Raw genomic sequence first — 7,769 nt, forward strand, 5'->3', positions numbered from 1 at the left:
TGCTTAAAAATATGCATGGAGTTCCATGCATGTTCTGTTATTCTTTCTTTTGATTTATTGACACAAAACAAGGATAGGACTAGTTTTGGAAACATAATTAATTAAAGTCGAAAATTACATAAATTAAGCTGCTTATTCAAAAGCCGTACGTGCAGGCTTTGGGGGGTCAATTAGAAAAATGTCAAGAAGTTGATCGATTGTGGTGAATTTAAAATCAGGGTACAGCATTGAAGCTTCAATGTCATCCTCTCCAAGTTCAAAGTTCATCAAGTCACCCTTAGCAAGTGCGCTGTGTATAATGGATATTGGTATGTCTTCTGGAGGTGGTAAGGCTGCAACAATTGAAAATGGATAGGTTGTAATGAACAGTATTAATTGAGTTTAAAAATAAATGAGATGTCAAAGAAATTGAGACCTCTGAAATCTTATAGTCAAGGGTGGAATTAAGCATAGGTGAAGATAAGAATTTTTCTTAGAATGGGCTAACTAATTTTTCTTTATTTTTAAAAAATTTTAAAATTAAAGCTGTTAAATCACCCTAACATTAAATAAATACTTTTAGGTTTGGGAAACACACAATTAATTAACTTCATTTAATAAGAAAAATTATCCTATTGTGACATCATACCCAAACTGGTATAATTAGATAGTTTTTATTTCATTTTCTTGATTTTTTAATTATCTAATAATGCTCAGACTGTGGGTTATGGTACCCTTAGTTAAATACTAACTTCAAACAATTAACATTCAAATTAGTGATAAATATCTTACACAAGAAACATATTTGGTTATGGTAAAAAAATTATAAATGATGAGGGTCTGCTTTGAAATTTAACCAAAACAATTCACGTATTGACCCACTAGATTTACACTTTGGCCCAATGGAATAGAACATCATTCTGATTCTGCTTGTAGTGATTTTATCCTTTTATGACTTTATATAAAAGTAAATAATTTTATTAAAAAAATTAAATAAAAAATCAAAATTCTTACTCTCAGATAGCTTTACTAGTTCTTCCTCAGAAATGTGAACTCTTTTGAAATTCCATCCAGTCTTTTGTTCCCAAAGGGAGATCAATTCAAGTTGTGATATAATGCTTGCTTGCGGTCAATAAATCACAATTCGATTGCATGTCCTTGGATCATTTATCACTTTGATTGTACATTTAGCTATATCTTCCTCGTAATTAAAGACAGCTGAAATAGATAAATAGATGATAGAACATAAAAAAGATATTAAAAAAATGAACTTTTAGTGTAAATTTTATTTTAATATGCGTGGACTTCTGCATTGGGAAGGTATACGTACCTTTTGCTTCACCACTTCCATAAACAACAACATCATCATGTGATTCAGATGGACGAAGCAAGACATTCGCAAAGTAAGCACCACAGAGATTTGCTGAGACAAAGGTGTAGGGAATTTGAGCTGCTTCTATTGCCCTTCTTACTATTCTTTTTGTCTCCAAGCAAGCTTCAAAAGGGGGCAGAGGCCTCACCCTGTCCTCTTCACATCCAAACTCAGATGGAAGAAACCTCTAGCAACCAATACATAGTGTCTTTAAGATCTGTTCTATATAAACAAATTTGAAGCAGTGCAGCACTGAATTGTAAAAAGACACTAGAATGGTAAAAAGATGCAAATATTAAATTAGAGTTTGTGATCTTATATATTTTGCTAATTAAGTAGCCTATAGCTAACTACAATTGCCTCACCTAAATCTACATTTACATAGTGCGGACATCCACATTTAAAAGTTTCTAATATTTTTCAATTAATAAACAAACTATATTTCAATTTCTCCGAAAAAAACAAAAGGACAACAAGCGATTTATTTTATTTTTAAAAAAGAAAGAGCTCAATCAAATACCTTGATGTTACCAGCAACTTTGATGGCATCAACAATTTTCAGTTGATCAAGAAACTGAGGATAAGCTACAGTAGATATCACCACATCTACTTCCTTAAGTACAGATACAATTTTCTCGTGCTCGTCTAGCTCTCCCTATTTTAATTTCAACAGTATTATTACAAATAATATCGAAGGGTTCCAATTACATCAACACAAAATTAATCTCATAAAAAGAAGTATAAGAGGTTTGAGGCTCGAATTTCGGGCGTGCATTTAAAGAGGGAAAAAAAGAGCAAAAAAATAAATAAATAAACAAAACCCAAGGAGATCGAGATAATTGACTAATGAAGTAACCTCAATAATGGTGACGCCAATACCCTGAAATTCCTTGTGGATTTCAACCTTGGAGGTTCTTGAATTTTGTGTAACAGGTCGAGCATAAACAAAAGTTTTGTGACCAGAAGCAACACTTGCTTTCACCATATACTTACCGAGGTATCCAGTACCCCCAAAGATTAGTATCTTTGGTTTTGTGTTCTCACCTTCCATTTCTTCCTTTCACTTCAATTTATCTTTCATCCTCCCTTCCCTTTTTACATATTTATATATGATATCAGGAACTCACATTTTTAGTGTTGAAAATGTTATACACACAGAATCTGGTAAATTTGTGTTTCTTGAAAAAGTTGCTTCACCTAAACTATTATTTTTTAATTTTCATCAATAATCAATATTCTTAACCACATAAATTTTATCTCCATTATTGTTCCCCGAAAAAAAAAAATATTTAATTATAAATTTCAATAGCTAAATGTATTATTAAAATATTTGAATTTTTTCAACCACGATAAAAAGAAGTCTAATCCGACCAACAAGTGCTTAATTTTCTACATGTTGAAAATTTGACTTGAATGTGGGAAAACATTAAAGACAATAGGACAAAATAATTGAAATCATAATTCTCTCTTGATCTGGTCTTTATATGAGTAAATTTTATTAACACAATTAGTGGTTAATAAATTAAAAAAAAATAGTTAAATCTTAATCTTATACTAACACTAAAATACAAGTGACATAAGATCTATAAAAGATCAAGAGTGTTCAGACTAAGGATATTAATCCAAATAATTGCTCCGCAAAAGAGTGATAATGAAATAGCAAAATTCCTTGACAATTTTGTTCATGCAATTAAATACCAAGTGGTGAGAGCAAAAACAAATAAAAGGCCAAAGCCTTTCGGCTTTAGAATTGAAAAGGTGGGGCCCATTTTGAAGATTCTATAAGTAAGCTTTTGGGTTTTGGACGAAGAGGAGAGTAGGGGTGGGCGCGGTTCGGTTCGGTTCGGTTTTTTACTAAATTTTTCATAATCGTTCGATTACGATTATTTTAAAATCATAATCGCGATTAATCAAATCACCAAAATAATCAAATACTCGATTAATCGAAATAATTCGATTCGGTTCGGTTCGATTATTTCGATTATGGACCTATTGGATCTATTTTGAGTTTTTTTAAATTTAAAGCCTTAAACTAATAAATCTACCATAAACATAAAAAGTTAACAAACAAAAATTGTAAAATAAAATAAAATAAAGCTTGCTACAATATTAATTTCTAAGAGGATAAAATGTTTTGAGGAAGAAAATGTTAATCCAACAGGACACAAATTCATCAATTGGATTTCCATTTAAGCAGCCTTCCAGACTGAGAAAGTGAGAATCCCATCAACATGGCAACATGCAACAATAATATGACTTGATTGACTTATATAAGTACTTCAAGTCTTGCAATTAAATTAAAAATTGTAACTAATTAAATGTAAAGAACCCGAGGACCTGCAATTCTTCGACTAGCCATGTACAAATATAAATGGCCAACCCAACAGGCAAATTTTCATAGAAAGTAAAGCATTTTCTGGGCACCATAATGATCATGGAAGCTGAAAGTTTAAGTGAAAGCAGAAACAAAAGGGAAGAAGACAGTAAGTCAAGGCAAAAGGTGCAGAGAGAGACAGAGTTAATTGGAAATGCCAAAGACAGAGTTAATTGGAGAACTGTCTAAATTCTCCATTATTACCACTCATGATTTGATGGTTATCTAAATTCTCCATTTCCGTAACACAGGTACAAACATGAAATATTTCAGCAGCGGTTCCTTTCAATTACAAAATCACAAAAATTAAATATCACAAAATCTTGCATTTACTTAAACAAGTTCTGGTTCCTTTCAATTACAAGAAATAACAATATCATTCCGTTTCCATCACTGAAGAACTTCGATTGAAATCAAAACTTTTTTTTTTGTTTACCTTGTGAAGGCGATCGAGAGTGAAGGAAAGGAGAACTTCTTAAGGTTGCTGAGAGATAAACTTCCAGAAAACAAATACCAATCTTCACAGTTCACACGGCAGGTGACAGTGGCAGCAGCAGCAGTGATGACTGACGAGCAGCGGCGGCAACGAGCTTGCAGCGGTGGCGACGAGCAGAGGGGACAGAAGAAGACAGAAGTGTGGCTGAAGGTCACGACGAACAGCGGCCAGCGGGAATAGAAGAAATCACGACGAGCAACGGCCAGCGAACAGAAGAAGTCACGACGAGCAGAGCAGCGGCCAGCGGGAGACAGAAGTCAGAAGTGTTTAGATTTAAGCTTTAGGGTTTTTTTACAATCGATTTATTTGAGATTCCGGTTCGGTTTTTCGGTTTTTTTAAAAAAATCGAAAACCGAACCGATTAATTTTACTATTTGTATGATATTATTATTTTGGTTTTTTAGAAGTAAAAAAACCGCACAAAAACCGAACCGAACCGATCGGTTCGGTTCGATTTTTGATTAATTAACTTTTTTTGCCCACCCCTAGAGGAGAGGGAGCCGCCAAAGAGGAAAAAAAAAGGCAGACGCAAGGCAGAAAAGGAGAAGAAGAATAGTGGCAGCAGCAGTAATTTAATTCTCCATGACTGATTTTATTTATTTTGTTGCTCCTTATTTAAGTATGTCTAACTAATTTTCTTATATTAAGATTAATGATGAAATCATATTTAATGAAATAATTATTTTTTTATTTAATTAATTTCTTATACGTGTGCTTTAATGTTTATGATTTTTGTTGAAAATGTGAGACTCGACCGTTCATGTGGGGGACTCAATTTGTGGTGTTTCCGTGCAATAATGTTGTACGCTATAGATGTTAAAATCAATGGAGCTATTTCAGCAGTTCAAAATCCGAAAATTGTCTCCTTATTTCTGAGTGATAAATTGATAACATCTTTTAGTGTGAGAAATTTATAATTTTTTACTTAGTAATTTTATCTCAGCGTCTTTGACTGTTTACACATAAATTGACAAAATCAGCCACGATTCTTATGTTTCCCCTTATAAATGGATAATTTAAATTTGTGATAATATATATTTTATTTATTTTTCTTTAAATGATAGAATAATAGACAAAGTTCAAATTAATTCCTTATTTCCTTTAGTTTTAGGACTCAAACTCGGAACCAACCAAATAATACTATTTGAAAACCACTCATTAGGCCGGCAACAAATAAGTGATAATAAGTTTTTGGTTTATAAACAAAATGACGACGTTTTCTATGCGAAATGAATGGTGACTATTGCTCTATGCCACGAGCAATTTTTGTGAGTATTCAGATTCTCACATGAATATATAATACAATGGTTGATTGATAAAAGGATGACGGGTCTTTTGTGAGCTTTGTAGATATATTTTTCTTCCAATTGTACTATTGCAAAAAAAAAAAAAAAGGGATCCGAATCTTCAATTGATTTTTTTAAATTGTTTTAAGGGGAAATTAAAGCACTTACGTGGTCTTGTACAATTTTTATAAATATATATAGTTGTTTTAAAAAATAGTGACATCGTCTCTTCCTACGACAACTATGTCTTTTATTGTAGTGATCGAATTATTTTTATCTAGGCGTAATTATTCCAAAAGTATCTATATAATCATTTTGTTAAATGACGAAATGTGACCATTTTTTTCTCATTTTTTTTCATTTACAGTGCTGATATTTTCATACCACAATTTTTGTAAACCCACCCTACTTCAAGAAAATAATTATAATAAATTCACATTATTTTTAAGAAAATTCAAATAAAGAAGAAGTTTGAGAAGTAATTAATTAAATCTACCTTGATTTGTTTTGTGACTTTAATTTTTTTTATCATATTTGACTAAAAAGATTGCTTTGTCATAATTTTAAATTGATTATTTACTCTTATAAGGTAAAAGTAGCAAAATACCAAAAAATTTACTTTAAGTTCAGAGTTTTTGAATTTTATACAAAATTTATAATTTCTAAAAAATGTATCAAAACAAATTTATTAGAATGATTATTAAGATTTAGTTAAACTAACAAAATATTTTTATGGCATAAGACTCATGTAATTTATTGGATGTCATGTTGTAAGTCACAAAACTAAATACTTAGATTGTTAGATATAGGAACATTATCACATTATCTTTGGATAATTTGGTCATTTTATGTATCTTGGGTAAAACATTGAAATAAAATTTATCTTAAACCAACCTTAATAGCAAATATGGCTAAACAAACATAAGTGAAAAAAATACATAAGAATTAATTGATTAATTGCCCAATCTCTTTGTTTATCTCTATTTTTTGAAAATAATGTGAGCTTATTATAACACTTCTATCTCCCTCAAGATTTACATTCGGGTGACTAGCCAAATATAGATGCTTGAAAACCAAAAGGCTTGGGAAAATAAGAAAATCTTATATATTTTCACTATCTGTTTCAACAAATTTATACACATGGAATCTGGTAAATTTGTTTTCTTGAAAAAGTTGTTTCACTTAAACCATTATTTTTTAATTTTCATCAATAATCAATATTGTTAACCACATAAATTTTAATTCCATTATTGTTCCCTGAAAAAAATTTATTTAAATATAATTTTCAATAGCTAAATTTATTATTAAAATATTTGAATTTTTTTAAACCGCGATAAAAAGAAGTCTTACCCGACCAACAAGTGCTAAATTTTCTACACGTTGAAAATTTGACTTGAATGTGGGAAAACATTAAAGAAAATAGGGCAAAATAATTGCTCGGTAAAAGCGTGATAATGAAATAGCAAAATTCTTTGACAATTTTGTTCATGCAATTAAATGCCAAATGGTGAGGTTGGGGATCATTGAAGAAGTTGAATGGTCTTTGGCCATTATGAATGGTCGATCCGCAATTCATTCATGATTTGTCAATATTTGCTCATGGAAATGGCGGATATTTCACCGGATATTGGACCGCAAGCTTAAGGCGATCCTTACACGCCATCTGTTGAAAAATTCAAAATTGAAATTCAAATACACATGCATGCATTCAGCTTTGACGAGGTAAATTTGAAGACAAATTCCTTGCATGCAAATTTCAAGCACACCAATATTGAGCTAGCGTGATCCAATTGCATGTGCTACTTAGGGTTCATGGATGATTTGACCTGAACAGGCCAATTCCTTACCTCAAAAGGTCAACTATCTATCTTACCTGTCGATTCCTGAGCCTCCCCTCCCGGTTGGCGTTTGTCAGCCACTAGAGCAAGTAAGAGAACCTACAGTGAATGAACTTAAAGATAAAGAACAGCCTATCCTAGATCTTCCCATTTTCAAGAAGATCCCGGGCTCGATCCAGTTTAGTATCAAGGTGAGGGATCAGTGTTTTCTAAGTGAATCGAAAGCTTTCTTTCTTTAAGAGATTTCAAGTCTGGGTCCCCTCGAGCACCCTTCCCTTGAACCTGAACTGGTCGAGAGAGATGAACCCGCACCACATTTTATAACAGAACCAACTGGTTTCACACCGGAGGAACAATTCTTTGAGGCCACGCAACGACCCAAACAGTTTGGAAAGCGTATATAGAATGCAACCCTTGTTGGAGA

General features: G+C 31.9%; 1 pseudogene; it reads right to left on the minus strand.

Annotated features, from left to right (window-relative positions):
• Positions 1-2,562, minus strand: LOC127898640 (eugenol synthase 1-like; annotated as a pseudogene).
• Positions 2,563-7,769: the final 5,207 nt, after the last annotated feature.

The sequence above is a fragment of the Citrus sinensis genome, chromosome 3 (genome assembly GCF_022201045.2).
Source record: "Citrus sinensis cultivar Valencia sweet orange chromosome 3, DVS_A1.0, whole genome shotgun sequence".
Lineage (NCBI taxonomy): Eukaryota > Viridiplantae > Streptophyta > Magnoliopsida > Sapindales > Rutaceae > Citrus > Citrus sinensis.